The following is a 16,891-nucleotide window of genomic DNA, read 5'->3' on the forward strand; positions in this document are numbered from 1 at the left end:
ACGAAGAACGGTCTCTGCTTGAGTGTACTTGTATACATACAGCATGTGCTTACATACTACAGGTATCAGGCTCTACCCTTTCTTGTCAGTCATGCAGGAGACTGTGTATGCAGGAGTGGCTTGTACCAACAGGCAGGCTGAAAGGACAGCAGCATTGAACTCTATCCACTGGAATGCATGTATTAAGAACCAGGCTTAGTGCATGCCTAACCTCTGCTTTCCTCTCCCTTTGTCAGAGGCTGTATGTCTGTTTCAGAGCGTGCACGACTCTGTGTGTGTGTGTGTGTGTGTGTGTGTGTGTGTGTGTGTGTGTGTGTGTGTGTGTGTGTGTGTGTGTGTGTGTGTGTGTGTGTGTGTGGGTGTGTGTGTGGGTGTGTGTGTGTGTGTGTGTGTGTGTGGGTGTGTGTGGGTGTGTGTGCGCGTGGGTGTGGGCGTGTGCATGCACAAATGTGTGTGCTTGTGTGTGTGTTAGAGACTGTGAAAAGTAGGTCATAGCTTCTGTAGTGCCGAACTAGCATGTGTCCAATAAAGGCCCTCCATTACCCTCTCAGTCTCACTCACACATGCATTGAACATGCACAAAAACATCTCTGCCAGTGAGTGTGAATGTAGCTGAAAATCCTGATCAAATTTGAGATAAGAAGCACAACAGGACATTTATTGGACATCATCTGTGTTCACAGCCTCCACATCAACCAAACTATTGGCACTGTACACACGACACACCTGGATGGAGGACATAGTTTTTCAAATACCTGTCAACAAATAAGCTTTTACTTGAAGGTAGCAGTCTTGCATTGCATTCATGATTGGTGCAATCATGCTGTGGTGGTGCAATAAACATGACCAGAGAAGCATTAAAGGAGCATGTCTGTCCCCCTTGTTCATGTGATGTTGACTACAAGATAGTCGGCTATCAATGTGGAGTCACAGCAGTGTTGTACTGTAACTATTCATTCATGGTTGATACTGATGTGATTTAAGGCAGCTGATATAGTCAGCTATCTAGCAGTAGACCTTTTTGCACAGTCGGTGCTAGAACCTGACCAGTATACTAGTTGGCTGATATAATTTGCCCATCAGAGATACATTGGTATTGGCGTGTATGTTCTCTGATAATCGATATGAAAGCTTAATTTTTAAGAGATTATAATGGACAATATGATGCTTAGGGTAATTCGCCCAGCGAAGTTTACTGTTTCAGTACATAGATGTCATTTTAGACTAAAACGGTTCATTAGTGAACAGTATCCTGCCAAATGTCAAATATCCTGCCATCTTTGTCACAAGTGTTTGAAAATCATATTTGAGGAATCACTACAAAAAATATTTGTTTATTGGCATCTTATCGATGTTGACTTTTTTTGACACTCCTTAATATCAGTGTCAGCATCATCCCAAAGAATCGGATATCCAGGCAGGCTCTAATCTGCAGCCCTTACTCAGCCACTTACAACAAATAACCACACTATTTAGTGCAGATGAACATGTTTACTGAGAAAAGGCACAGATGGAAAGATCAATCTTGGGGTTCAAATAAACGTTAAATAGGAAAAGATTTTTTCAAAATTCTTTTTATCTACTTCTAACCGACAGCTGTAACACTGGCTAATCTCCCTCTTCTGCACAAATTCATCCCTCTCTCATGTCTCTGACTCTCTTACTCTCCTCCCGCCCGCCTCTCTCTTGTGTCTGTGTGCCTGTGGCTGTGCACCAGCAAGAGCTGTTACTGTTTACCTCTCCAAGCTGCCTATATCTGCTTACTGTCAGTGGAAACCAAGGAAACTGATCACAAAGCTTATTATGGTGCCAGGAGTGGAGTACATGCTGTGTGTGTGTGTGCCTATGGGGGCCAGACAGACACACACACACACACACACACACACACACACACACACACACACACACACACACACACACACACACACACACACACACACACACACACACACATACATACACATACATACACATACACACTCACCAACTCTGCCACTCTCCACCTCCCTCTCCTCATGTGATGCCAGTCACATGGTTTCCAGGCAAGCAGCTAAGTAAATCAGAATCAGACTTTTATTTTTAACTGCTTTAAATCCTCCACCTGGTCTTCGTGGTTAGCAGAACAGACTGAGGGGCCTTTGATCACTTGTCCTCTTCTACACTCTTGTGTTTCTCTTTCACTATGTGATGATCTTGGTGCCACTTCCTCTTTGCCTATGTCTACTTGCTCTCTATCTTGGCTCTATGTGGGTTTGACAACTAGCTTTAGCATGAAGATAAAACCATAATGTACAATAATGTACAATTGTGGTAGAAATTAGTGGTGACTAGAAGCCCTTTCACACAGACATTTTTCTATAATCTGTTGCAAAGACGCTTGAATAAGATCTTAGAGCTGAAGCTGTTGCATAATAAGCGTTAGGCAGTGAGGGAGAATATTTTCTCAACTAACTCAGAAAATTAAGGCCTTATGTAGAGAAAAACCATAGTTTGTGATTGTTGGAACAGTGGAAAGACTAACTATGATTGTTTTGGTGAGTGTTAGTTGTTTATGTTGAGTCTGAAGAGCATTTTTCTGTGTTGATTGAACAATTAAGGTAGTATAAGTTTGGTGAAACAAGGCCCCTGAATTCATAGGGTGTACGTTTTCTTTTTCATAAGGACAACATGTGTCAGAATATATCATTAAGTGACATTTTGTGAGTTAATTTTGTTCATTTATTAGACTAGAAAAGCTAGCTTGTGGAGCATAGCAAACACTTGCATACATGTATGCGTTTAAACAACAGGCGAGGTGGGGGTCATCACTGAGTCACTTCTCTCGTGACTGGCGCACTGGACAACTAAATCACTTTAGCCTTTTAAACAGTGAGATGATGCAATACCCCTGCCATAAAGACACTCCTTTATCTTTGCTTATTTACACTGAACATAAGAACAGCGGCATGCTGGGTTTCTGCTAGCAAAAGAGGTGTGGCGTGCAACGCAACAGCATTGATGTCTAGTGTGATGTTTTACATGCGCAAGCGCAGTGGTCTCCGAACTATGGACTTACATGGTAGTAACAATCATTTATTGTCCCTTTTTATATGGTAGTGTATCTTGTCCTCTGCCTGAAGGGTAAGTGGAGCTCTCAGACCTCGATGTATGCCCAATTTCCACGTGTTCTTGGCTGCTGTTCGTCTTTTTTTGAGATAGATGCTGATTGCTGCTAGCTGCTGTTCTCCAGCTTCTGGGTCACCTCAGAACATATCATCAACATGTCACAGTCCTGTCCTGTATCATTGCCAGCTCACTCTTTTTACACAGACATCTACTCGATGCCTTTACTCTCTCGATTCCTAGCTTAGAGGCAGAACAACAATAATCCTTTATTCTGTCTTTAAACCTTTTATAGTAGAACTGGTGGTGGTATAAAGGCACAACAGTCTGGCCATGAGAAAGCTGTGTTAACAGGGCTTTTAAGGAATACATCTTTACCCTAACCTTTTCATCACTAGTGTGGGGAGTGGGGGCTCCCCTGTTCCTTGCGCATGCCGCGCCTGTGCAACTGTATTGGTAATCGACAGTTGTTGAGCTGATGGTGGTCAATTGGAAAATGTAGACATATCACCAAACTCTACACCCCTATATGCTGTGTCCAGCCATCAGAATTGCTGATATCATTTTGAGTCTTATCTTTCAGCAGAGGAGCTGAGAGGGGAGGTGTCTGTGTGTTCGATTTGCTGCAGATGAAAGGCTAAAATTCTTGTAATCACACCTTGTCCACTGTTTCCCTCACAGCTCCCCTTCTGTCTCCTCCTCCTCCTCCTCCTAAGCAGGGCTTGTTCCTCAGTGGGGATTAGTGTGTGCAGCAGCTCTGAACGGGGAAGTGGGCCCTGCCAGTCACATTACATAACTCGCCCCCGCTAGTGCGGCTCGGCCTGGCCCGGCTGGAGAGACGACTATAGAGGCTTTGTTTTCCCAGCCTTCCCTTCTTCCTCCCCTCTGCTCCTCCTCCTCCTCCCCCTCAGGCAGGCTGCATACTGATGCCGTATAGAAGGGGTCTGTTTGCAGGGAACAGGCGAGGCACTGTGGCGTGGAGTGCGGCAAAATACGCTAATAGCAAGCTGAATGGCAGGGAGCTCACATCTTAGGCAGAGGAATTTGAGGTCTGCTATAGGTCGTACAGTTTCGGGAGATGGGAAGCAGGGCAATGCAGTACTCTGTGGTACTCCCTGCCCAGGGGTTTCACATGAGCATACCCAGCGGTGACACAGGGGGTTAGAGTTCAGTTAGAGTCTGGGTCAGATTTCTTTAGGCTGACAGGTTGTGAGATGGTTTGTAAGTATTCCCTAATTTTGTGTTTTTGTGCCATTGTCTTGTGCAGTTTCGACCACACACGAACACACTCTTCCCCACCTGGCAGCCTGCCACTGTTCGTAGGGTGGGAGTGGGAGGCCAGTGTGCTCTGTGTAATGGAGGTTCAGACCAGTTAGCACTCTGTGTGAGTAGAAGTAAGTCGTAGGCGTGAGAGTGAGAAGGATAAATAGCAGTGCATGGCAACAGTATTTTGTACAACATCTAGCAGCATTAAGTTCAAGGTTTTCTCTTTATTTCTGTATTTTTCCCTCCAAGGTGTTGGGAACCAAAATGATGAAAGATGACAAAGGACTTCAGTAGAGAAATGATAAAGGAGAAAAGTAAATCAGGACCAAACACACTGTTGCTGTTAGAAGTATTAGCTGTAGTGAGGTTCCAGTTTACCACATTCAGTAGATAATGTGTTCAAGACGTATATTTGTTTCTAAATAATGTGCCTATGAGGCTATTATAATATGCTTACATTTGAAAATATTCTTTGAAAGTGAAATTATCAATAGAATGGGAAGAAATATCAGAAAGATGTCTTCTGAGTTTAGCATGCTAACCAGCTAGCCCCCTGCTACTTTATACCTCTAGAAGAGATGGCCTGAGTAAACAACACCAACACTCCAGTGCTACAAGCTAATATGCGCTAATATTAGCATGAGCTGCACAGCTAGCTGAGCTAACTAGCTAATGGAAGTTAAAGTTAGCAGCAGTTAGTTGTCACCCTGGTGATATGCTGCTCTCTATTTATTTGAGTATGGATTTGATAGATGGTCAACTCTTACATTTTTATACACAATTTTTGCCTATGATAAAATATGTGGCGTATTTCATTCTTATTTATTAACCTTTAAGGTTTTGTATATTTTTATCAGTGTTACGGAAAGGATATATGTATAAGGATCATAAAAGCCACCTATCATCAAAAATCGTATTGGCATTTTTTTACACAGAAATCTAAAGCCTTGGCCAAGAAATGTTGATACTGTAAGCATATCTTTGGTATCACATACGCTCCCTCTGCTGTCTAAAAATAAATACAAATAATGTGGTTAAACAAATGAGATAAAAATACTCCAGTATCTACTTTCTAGTCTAGTATATCTGCTCAGCCATGAGCACAGGATGTCTGTTTGCTTTCATCATGAGTTCTTTTTTTCTGCTCTTGCTGGGAGGTCATAGTTTCTTCCCAATCACTGTTTTCCACAAGCTTAAGTACATGTTAATACACGCACGCACAAACAGGATCTGTACCTGATGGTTAGACTGTTTTAGACTCACTGCTGCTTTATGATGTTGGTGGTGTATGCATTGCCATGTATCCATCTACTCACTCCATCATCAACATGAACCTTGTATTTAAGAGAAATTGCCTTTTTTATGTCTAAGTCTCTCTGTTTAGTTATATCCGCTCCTTTCTCTTGTTGTAATTCTAATTAATCCTTAGCATCACTTTCATATATGTACAGAAGCTACATATATGGAATATGTGGCTCTTGTGTCTCATGTTTTTTGGCTACCTTAAGTTAGGGCTGTACTGAGTAGCTGATGCTTTATTCACTATGTTGCCTTTTCTTTTTGCATGATTGTTGATGATAGTTGATTGAGGGTCGTTCTCAATTTATCAAATACTAACACAAGTTTGGAGACACCCACCAATCCAAAAATCAGCATTTGACAAGCGGGAATGAGACTCAACATTCAACTGTCTCTGTCCAGACTTTGTGCATGGGTAACAGCCCGGTCTTGGCAAACAATTTAGTAGCATCACAAATAATATAAGCGTGTTGCTTTTCTCCAAATCCACCATTTGATTTGACTTTAAGGCCCATGATTTGATTTGATTTTCAATTGATATTTTTCATTCTTTGATGTTCACACCATTGTTTGACTATCAGATGTGTTTTTGTTTTTTTTGACAGATTGGGTGATTTGGTTGTAGTTGGTATCATTTATGTTTTCATTATACATCTAGCAACAGTATTCAAGTAACTTAAAAATGGATATGGATTGTTGTCATAACAAGTATTAATATGTTGTTATTGGTGGTTATCTTGTGTTTACACATTTGTTTCATAATAAAATTATGGTATTTTGCTTAATATGATGCACGTGTTATTCTCTAGCTCTGCACATAATATTGGTGATTTATAAGTTTGTACCACTGTTGTAGTGGGTTGCATCAATGTCACTTCTGTTCAGTGCTTCATCCAATGCCTCCAATGTAAATTAAAAAAAAGGAGACTGTCGAGGCCTCTTTGTCTCTACTTTGCATTTGTAGGCTATCTTGGCTTCATCTCTGCAGTCGGGAATGGGCTTGAGTTTGCTTTCAGTGTGTCAGCCATGAGCCAAGTTCCCATCAAAGCGTAGCTGCTACACCAAAGACTGTGTTTAGATGTGATGGCTAATTTTAGAGCTGCTAGGCCCTTGTCCAAGGTGGGGGAGGATAAGATAACACTGAAGTAGCCCTCCCTCCTTACACAGTTTGGTTTTGTTTGTCCATCCAACAGCCCTCATCCAACCCCTGTGGCTGTTCTGCACGAATACGAATATTAGGTGTTGATAATATGTACAAATACAAATTCTGCTTGTTCATTTTCTCCATCCCTTAGTTCAGTCAACAAAGTTCAGAGTAGACTGGTAGTTGTACCATGGGTATTTATAATGTCACATCAAGTATATTACTGAAAAAGTGACTCTGCGTACATTCAGTTGGCCAAACAGAGATTAGCTGTCTGCTGCAGGGAGTTTTCCAAAGTGGAATGTTTACTTTAAGTTAAATATTTTTATAGAGTTCCAGCTAAGCCACTCATGATTCCCTCTTGGCATTGCTGATGCTGCCATCAAATTGAAGACGGTGGACATTTAAAACAAAGGGACGCATGCTGCCTTATATAGTTTTATGTCTCCACATCAGCATGTAAGTGCTCTGCCCTGATTAGCAGCTAGTTTGAATGGCTAAACTTAACCATATGTTTGACAGTGTCGAGTTTCTTTAGGAAACTCTGCTCTAATCTTTTGCTGTATGACAGTACAGTGCTAGTCAATGGGCCTCTTTTTCGAGGAAGGCAGTCAAAAACATGCAGGGCCATTAAAGACGGAATGAGTAAAGAGAGCAGCTAAGATCCCCACTCTATGGTTTCTAGCCCTAATGGCAGCGATAATGGACTGATTTGTTTATGTCAGAAAGGCATCTGGTTTCATGAAATTCGACCCTGAATGTTATTTGTTCGTTTATTTATTTGTTTTATATGCCAGTGATCTGAATTCCACCAATTTCAAGGCACACACACACACACACACACACACACACACACACACACACCTACAAAACACACCCGTAGGCACTCATTCAGATTGCACAACACATAAAAACTATACATAGGCCATGTGGCAAAACTGTCCCTGTCTGGCCCTACTCTCCTGTCCCTCTCTCTGCCACAGAGCAGTGACCTTGGTTTCAAGTAGCTGTACTGTGTTAGAAAACCAACACCTCTCCCGGGATGGGCTGACCTTGTTGTCTGACATACTGTAAGTCTGCACGCCCCTCTCTTTCCCTCTATCAGTCTCTCTCTTATTCACTCACATCAGCAGCCTGAACAAGTTCTTCTGTGTTAACTTTGCCATTTCAAATCCTGTACAGTGCACTTCATAGGGGCAGGTCTCTTTGTTGTGTTGTTTAAATACAAAGATGGAATAACTGAGGGTTCAGCAGGTTTGGGCCTCTCCCTAACCAGGTGTTCCTTCATCAGACAACCTGTCCTATCATAGACAACATAGTCCTTTATGATTGTGTATACGGCAGTGCAAACTGATGTCCCCTCCCTTTGTGCTTCTACCTTTGATTCCCTGCAGCTGTCCGGCTGTGCACAGTCCATGGATGGGTCCAGGCATGTATATACATTTGATTGTAGTGCCAAAACTGAAACAGTGTTCATATGCAGAGCCCCATTACTGTTGTAAACCTCACATTTTATTTATGTATGGTTACGTTGAAATTAGTTGGAAAAAGTATTGACACATCAGGAGATTATCGTTTGGTGTAGTTGCAGGAACCAGTAGGGAAGGCAAATTAGAAGTCTGTGAAGTTCATTGTTTACATGTGCTTCAATTATAATCAGAGAAGGAATCCTCCGGTTATCCCAATTGTTATGTAATCACTGCAAACAAGTAGTTACATAATGTACAGCTATTATCAGAGTAAGGGTATCTGAATTAAGTGCACCTGGATGCTCAGTTCTTCAATATACTCATGCTTTTTTGCATACTAGTCCAGTCCACATAGTCCAGTCCACATCAACCTCCATATAAGCCTTTACTGTACTCTATTTTGTACTTTAGCGTTCGCTTTGGAAACATTTTAAAGAGAAAAATGTTCTTCCTGGTATATCAAAAGTGCTCTTTTAGCCTAAAGGTGTCTGAGTGGGCGGGACAGCGCACATGTTTGACAGCTGAGCGTGCAGCAACAGAGAGACACAACATAAACAGAGTGGCCCTGGTAACTGTAAGTTACATGATGGTTATTAGAATATAATGCAAACAATTTCCCAACTTAGATGAATATATGAGAAGGCTGTATAAGTGCCACAGCTATCTAGCCAACCAACTGTTTATCCGGCAAAGATGATGTTCGCTGATGTATTTTCCCTGGGAGGTGTTTGTTTGTGCACACGTTAAGCAAGCCAAGGTGAAACACAAGGAATGTGTTCATGCTTGTAGATAATGGTGAGGTCGAGTTACAGCAAAACATGTGGATGTATCCATTCAACTTTTACCCTGTGTATTGTTTTGGTCCATGCAGAAAAAAAATAGATATTTTGATTCATTTCTTTTTCAAATTTTCAAAGGAGGAAAACGGGTACTTTTCTCATAGTTGTTCAGTATGCATGAAGTGTTAAATATATTTTCAAGTGTTTACTTTATTGTATTAGCCAGGTTTGTGGCCCAGGGCATGAGTATGTTGATGGCCTTCTGTAAAACCTTGACTCTTTTATGTATATGAAAAGAAAGCTTTGCAAAAATGCTTAAAATCCATCAGTGTTGTGGGTTTGGTGTGTGTTGTCCAGTTGTGTGCATGTGTTTATGCTTTGCATCGGGCTGCGGACTGTGTAAAAGCTGGTCAGGGGCCAGCAGCCAGCCAGGAGGACAGACGAGGAAGCAGATGGATCTGTTTGGACTTAACCCTTCCCACGCCACTTCATCCTCCCGGCCCTCCTCTTCCAACCTGCACGTCTCTCTGCAGAATAGAAGGAAGGGAGCAGAGTGGGAGTGTGTGTGTGTGGTTTGGGGGATGGGAGGTGTATGTAATGTTGCTAGTACCAAGCAGAGAAAGCAGGAAGGCAGACAGATAAAAGAGAGAGGGAGGGAGAGAGAGAGAGAGAAAGAGAGAGAGCGAGACTTTGCAGTCCTTCTCTTACAGACTGTGTGTGTGTGTGTGTGTGTGTATGTGTGTGTGTGTGTTGAACTGTGCTGACATATGGCCCCTGCCTCCATGTTGGAACTTCTGGTCTGCTCCGTTCCTCTGTCGTCTCTCCTAAGCTCTGTTCTCCCTCTGCAACGGTCTGCTGTCTGCTCTCTCAGCCAAACCAGCACTTTGCTTGTTTGTCCCGTTAATGTCTTGCCTTTTCTGGGATATAAAGTCACCGCACCCTGTGAAATCCACTGGTTGTCGGGTGACTGTTTTAGCCACTCAACCTCCTACTTTCTAGCTGTGGCTGCCTTTCAGTGGTAGAGGTTTCACCTGCAAACGTATAATTGCTATTGGTTCCATGGTAGGTCCCTTTTTGCCACAGACAGACTACTATCACTATATACAGTACACTTTTATGACTTTTTCAAACATTACTATACAGTGTGTGGTGAGAGGCGGTTTGATTTTGACCACGCTGCTTAGCTAGTTGAATGGCAGGCTCCACAGTCACCTCTGGTTTGGTCGAAATAAAGCCTCAACTCACCAAGTAAGATTCGTAAATATTCCAGCTCTATGCTCCATTCCACCTGCTGCTGATGTTCGACTCTCTGTCGCTTTCATCTTGCCTCTCCCTTCTCCGCCTCCCGTATCTTGACATCCCTGAAATCACTGTCTGGCCAGAGCTGCTGTTTCACCTCTGTTGAGCTTGGCCCCATCGCCCATGGTAACTCCCCCTGTGATCTGAGGTACCGGTTCAGACACTGTATTGCCACTCGCACAGAACTATTTACAGGCGTAACACCCATATGCTTTTAGTGTTACATGAACACTATTTTCTGCCACATTTTTGTGTCTACAAACCATGAACTGTCTAACTAGTTCTGTGGATCATTGTCCATCCTTACATTTTCAAGATTTTTATATGTTTCCTCTCACTGGTATTTGGGTCACTGAATTGCTTGAAAATATGTAAGGTTTGGCAAGATGTTAGAATGGTAGAAAGGTGTCTACCAGAAGAGATTTGCCAATATGTTTCTACCGTTTGAGCTGTGCCTTGTGGTGTGTTTTGTAGCAGATCTGTGGTAGATACTCCCATGATCTTAGGAATTCAGCTGCCTCACAACATTATCAGTTGGTGGTGGTAATGTACCTCTAATCTGGTTTTCTAACCACTTCAGAGAAGTAGTGTGACAAGAAAACGTGGAGGTGAGATTAGACATTTCAAAGTATAAATACATTCCCCAGCCAACACAAGATCAGGGAGAAGACCTTGTAAGCAAAAGGAATGCATCTGTTGCTGTGTGAACATGGTTTGGAGTTAATAGGGTTGACATGTAATCGTTACTTAAACCATTTCCTAATTAAATGTACAGAACAATTATTTGTGATTTAAACGGTTATGTGATAGAAAATCAGAGAAACCATGATGGAAGATTCTGTCTGTATCACCCACCCCTGATATGATACGCATGCATTCCCTCTTTTTGAGGCATTTGGGAGTCACATATTTGGTGGAGGAATGCAGGTTTCTGGTTTAATTGCAAATCAATGTTCGCTGAGCAAAGTTTCTGGAAGACGCCCGCCCTGCTCTCCCTGCTAACCAGCAGACTGTAAATGGAAAACCCCGAGGGAAGATCAATATCTTCTCTGCCTGTTGATGAGGAGGGAAACTCACTGTGTGTATGAGTAGTACAGAGGAGATGCGAGAGATGTTTTTATAGAGAAGAGAGCCTTATATTGTGGCCAAAATCTTGCCACTGTCTTTTTGTTAGAGTAGCTGGGCAGGTTGTTCCACTTTTGGCTTTGTGTCTACTTAGCCATCCTTCAGGTTTTTGAGGATAGCAGAAGTTTACTGACTTGAATCCTCAGTTTCCCCATAACATACTGGCTGCTCTTGTCCACTTCACTTTAGTAGAGCGTGCAGCTGTAGGCCAGTGAATGATGTCATCTGTTGCTATATGGTAACAATAGCTTCAGTTCCCCTTTCCATTCCTTCCTACCACCCCTCGATTACCACCACCACAACCAGAACCCACCCTTTGCACTCAGCCTCCCCTTTACCGTCTACCAGCAAAAGTGAGAGCTGAATGTGGCATGGGGGTGGGTGGCGGGACAGACATCTGTGGCCCTCGCCGGCCCTCTCTGGGCTCTGCTGCCACAGCCTTATTGTCCTCAGAGATGTAGATAACCATAACAGAAGGAGAGCAGGAGAGTCACAGTCAAGTAAAGAAAGGGGGAAAGGGGAGGACCACTGAGGGGCAGCTTTTGTTTGGAAAAAGTGTCAGGCCTGTAGTGTGTGTGTTTTATCGAGTGTTGCTGGGGGGATGGGGTACAGGAACCTCTGATCTGAAAAACATTTTAAGCATTTTTTGACTGCACTGCATTGACAGACTCGCACCCTTTCCATCCTCTCACCAACCACATTGAAAGAATAAATGTTAGCCAAGTAAGTTCCTGCAAAGCCACTGATGGATTCAAACTGAGCTTTTTTTGTGTTGCAAACTTTGTTTAGGTTAAATTATATTTCTCTACCATGTCAAAATGCTGTGCGTTTGTTCTTGTCAGGTTTAGGAACAAAATCACTTGTTTAGGGTTAGGAAAACATCATGCCAGTTTTGGTCGCCACAATCATGGATGGAAATGGTTCGACCAGTTTTGGTCACCACCAAAGCCACTGGAAAAATCTGCAGGTCTCCTTATAAAAACAGCTGCTTTAGCAGGGTGGGAATGTCCCCAGGTGTCCTTATAGATATCCACAGGGGTAACTTGCCTTATTACAACTTTGTTGGCTGCAATAACACCGACAGTTATTTGACTTAAGACATTTGGTGCATTTAAGAAGTATTGTTATATTCTGTCTTTCACAAATGCTTTTGTCAAATCTTAAATAAGGGGATTCAATTTGCTTTAATGCACAGAACTATGAGTAGGAATGGGGAATTGTTGACAATAAATCATTATAGCATTGTCTTGGATCCATCTTGGATTTTGGATATCATTAGGTTGTGATGTGGCCTACGTGTTGTGGTTTTGCTTGGTTTTAAAGAGTGCTTTACAGTAAATTTGTATCATTTTCTGAACTTACCAGACGACTTCTTCTTCTTCTTCTTCTCTTTCTTCTTCTTCCTCTCCTTCTTCTTCATCTTGATGATTCTATATCAAAAATCTCACTGTACATTTATTTTCTGAATGTATCAATAGGCCCTACAATATTGTTGCAAAACCCAGTCCTAGTATTTATGAAGCATTTTAGAGGAGGTTTCAGACTAGAGAGGTATATCATCTATTGTGATATACCCTAAAAATATTGCAATATTATTTCATCGGCCAGCCCTGCACTGACTGTGAGTGTAAAGTACTATCTCTTTTTTTGATACACCAGATGATGGTGGGACAGGTTTCCCTGCATGTTACATCATAGGCCAGCAGTAGACGACCTTTCAGTAGCCTAAAAACGAATGTGCGCCTCTGAGGCAGTGCTGCTGGATTTGGAGATGAAGTTCATTTATTTCCGCTGCACTGATGCCTGCCAGGCTCCCACAGTGTCTGTGTTGTACAGCTCTTGCCAGCTCTGACACCACCTCTCTGGTTTGACTTGGCCTTGGAGAGGACAGAAACGCGAAAATTGCATTTTTGAGAAGAAACCCTCTGTGCTCCTCCTTTGTGTAAGCGAGTTTTGTACAATGATGTACCAATAGTTTGAAAAGCCAAGAGAACTGTCATATTCATATCGTTTGTAAACTTCAAACATTTTGTCTCTGACAGGCAGTTGATGTTATTTATATGTTGCTACTTCTACATGTTTCTTTTTTTAATATTCAGGGTATTTTAGACCTGTTTTCAGTCCCTGTCTTCCTACCAGCTGAGATTGAAAGAATTCAAAAATGTAAAGATGAGTAATCAAAGGGTACACGTGAAAATTATAAGGATGCATCATGGCATGTTTAATTTTTGCATATGGCTGGCCATGAGCCTTGCTAAAAAATGGATAATCTTGTTTAAATTTGTGGGCCAAATTTAACCGGTGATGTCTTTTCCTTTTACAGAGCCTCCCGCGCTTCATTATTCAACATTTGCTCCAGTTGTGGAGGGTTATATTTAGAAGTGTTGTTGGGGAAACCAACAGAAAATGTATACCAAATGTAGTCAGCTGCTTGTTCCTCTGTTTTAAATGTTTTGCCTCTCAGAAGTTATATTCAATAAGCCTCTGTCTTAATCACTGCTGTCTCAGACAATGAGGGGAAATTGAGACAATGAGGCTGTTTCCCTGTTCGTCACTGGCTTAGCCTGACAGTCACCTCTACTTACATATTCAGTGTTTATTAAAACAACCTGTTTATTTGCCTATTAAGATATGATACCGTTGTTATTGCCATCCTTGAAGTGCCAACTTGAGAGCAGCATCATGTCCAGATGTTTCACCTACTGCTATCTATATCTGCTCTTGTCTACCTGATTCGCTCCATAGTACTACTGAAAAGCATCACTGCCTCACTCATTACCTACCTCCAGTGTATAATCAAGTTCCTATCATTGTCTTGTTGGGGCGATGTGGTCTGCTGCCATCACAACATGGGTGCAGACTGACATCCCAGGTCCCAAGCAAGTGTAATTTATTTCTCTCAGCTTTTGAAACTAGTCAATCAGTTTAACTCAAAAATGTGTCCTGAGGGATGTGCCTGACACACAGATATTGGAAATGCAGTCTCAGAGCTGTTTCATGAAAAAAATGAAAGGTCTTTTCTTGTCGCTTTGAAGGGACATATTGACCAGTGTAACAGTATGGCTCTTGTGTTTGTTTTTGAAGTTTTTAGATGACAGTGGAGTTCTGTGGCATGGAGGCAATGGCTGTGTCAGGCTGGTAGATACTGTAGACAGCACTTAACAGGGTAGATTAATTGTTGCTTTTGGTTTCTTCCTGTACTGCTGCATGTAGACCTTTGGTTAAGGTGCTACTTTATGCTTAAATGTAGTTTATGAAAACATCTTTGTGTATTGTGTGATTGGCTTTACCAACAATCCAACAGAGAGAACACACAGAGCTGAAGGCAACATACTGTTAGTTTCTTCATATCTTTTATCTTTTTTAAGACCTGTGTTTCCCCATAGATACGACAATACAAGACTGGCATTTTGAGATCTGCCCACTCTGGAGATGCACCATGATGGGTGTGAGAACATTGTCGTAGTGCAGATGGAAGGCCAGAACGTGAGGCAGTAAGATGCCATTACAAATTCTGCAGGCTTTGTGTGGACATTGCTGTACCTGAAAGTCATCAGCCCCTCATAGTATCATGTTCCATTAGGTTGCATCAGCTAGATTTGGAACTGCTCTTTTTGTCTTTTTTCTTTCTGCTGCCATCAGTTGTTGATAAAATAGAGGGTTTGTACTGTACATTTTACTCTGAGCTATATGAAGCATTGCTTTTATGTTAAGCAGAACATCCTGGTCTTCACTGATAGCAGTACTCTCCTGGACACTTTGCAGCAAATATCTATATACTATTGGTACAGTAAAAAAATAATCATTTTGAATTACATTTTTCCATTTCACATAATAAACTAATCAAATTATGACAATTGTTAGAACCTGCGTCAAACAAATATGCTTTGTTACATCTGGAGAACACGATTTCTAGTCAAGGACATCTCTGCAGCACTACACTACTTCATTATAAGGCTGTTTTGTCACACATTTTAACTTTATCATGAAATTGCAGCTTCTGCGATTTGGATATTGCACTTGTCCTTTAGTGAATTCAAAAATATTTTGGTTAATTGTGCAGCCCCACTCATAACCAAAGATCTCCATGAAGACATTCAAATCAGTCCCCATCAATCAATTAACTAATGGGCACACAAACATTTGAAAAAAATGCAAGAATTGTGTATTTAAAGCAAATTTGTTAAAGCCCAGTCTCTCTGCCACAGATTGCTTTTTTTTTTTTTTTTTTCATGGCCAGAAGCGAGAGTGACTCACTCTCATCCGCCCTCACATTCAGTGAGTGTGTGTGTTTGTGTGGAGCGAGTGGCTTGTTTGTGTGACAGTGATGTGTTCAGATAAGACATCAGAGGTGTGGTGACTGTCTATTTTCTGTGCTGCATCTTTATCTGCTGCTCCTGGACACAGCTCAGAGCCCGAGACTCACCCACTGAACACTTTAGGCTTTATTCAGTCTTTACCATTGTCCAGTCGGAAATAACAAACAGCACTGTTGTTTAGATTAGTTAAGGCCACTGGACAATAGACCGAGCTAGCATCCAACATGTCTGTTTTCTTCTGTGATAGTCTCATTTGCCGGCATGTATTTGTGCTACATTTAGCAGAAGTGTCACTCATATCAGACAGAGGCTCAATATCATAGTTTATGTTATTCATTTGAAAACATTGAACCTCAAATGATAACGAGCTGCATGTGCATTACTTTCAGGCCTGCATAATTATTCAAATACTATTGATTTTTTTTATTTATTTATTTATTTATTACCTTAATGTGAAGCCCTAATTACGTCTCATCTTTTGTAATCCTTGAATGCCTTTATTTAGGTCTGTTAGGCCTGAAGAAGGTTGCAGCGGTTGACCTAATAATGGTCTTTATTAATAACTTTAGTTTGAGCAATGCCTTTAGGTATTAGTGTTAGTCATTTTAAGAGTGAGAGAGCTGTGTTTGTAAATCCAAAGTTATTTTGGTGTGTGTGCTCGAGTCTTATTTCAAGAAAGTGCACCAGTTTGTGTCTGCGTGTTGGTGTGGAGAACAACTAAAAATGGCAGTTTGCCCGACGTGCCAGCATTGCAGAGCTCATGACGTACAGTCAGTGTTTATACTGTCTTTGCGGTGCTGTTTTAGATCCATGGTGAATCTGAAGCTGTCCTTTGTGGTGTTGGGAGTATTGCTTTTCATCTGTCAGAATTGTTGTTCAAACAAAACAGCACTCAAGTCTCATTGTTCATTTGACACCATATTTAAAGCTGACGAACAAAATGTCCTTTGGTATCTGTCAATTTGTTCAATTAGTCTCTTTGTACATGTCTTTTGTAGTTTCATCCAAATCTCTTTAAATACGAAATTGTATTGCATTTTATTTCCTTCTGCAAGTTACTTTGGCTCATTTCATTCTATTAATACATTA

The 16,891-nt window shown here is 41.6% G+C and overlaps 1 protein-coding gene across 4 annotated transcripts in view; it reads left to right on the top strand.

The window, feature by feature from the left end:
- The window catches only part of ankrd11 (ankyrin repeat domain 11), a 104,894-nt gene that overhangs the window by 30,579 nt on the left and 57,424 nt on the right, over positions 1 to 16,891 (top strand). The gene's annotated exons all lie outside the window — the stretch shown is intronic.

This window comes from Acanthopagrus latus, chromosome 4, assembly GCF_904848185.1.
Source record: "Acanthopagrus latus isolate v.2019 chromosome 4, fAcaLat1.1, whole genome shotgun sequence".
NCBI classification, from domain to species: Eukaryota; Metazoa; Chordata; class Actinopteri; order Spariformes; family Sparidae; genus Acanthopagrus; species Acanthopagrus latus.